Raw genomic sequence first — 299 nt, 5'->3', positions numbered from 1 at the left:
CAGCAGCGTAAGCAGTACTGGGCAACATCTTATGATCCTGCAAAATGTCCTTCACACGCGTAAAAAAAAAATAAATAAATGCCCAGTAAAAGCAATTTCTTAAAATGATGAGTACGGCGGCATACAGGAGGGGGGGTCGTCGCCAGCGCTCCCGGCGGTCGGCCAGGGGAGTGAGGGTAGTCCAACACTGATGCAAGAGCGCTCTCAGATTGGCCCAGTGCACACAGTAAATCTAACACGGCTTAATTTTTTATCATTATTGTTGAGACATTTATTAATTTTTGTATGTAAATTAATGC

The sequence above is a fragment of the Eimeria mitis genome, genomic scaffold (genome assembly GCF_000499745.2).
Source record: "Eimeria mitis Houghton genomic scaffold, Emh_scaff485, whole genome shotgun sequence".
NCBI lineage: Eukaryota > Apicomplexa > Conoidasida > Eucoccidiorida > Eimeriidae > Eimeria > Eimeria mitis.
This window is presented reverse-complemented; position numbering follows the sequence as displayed.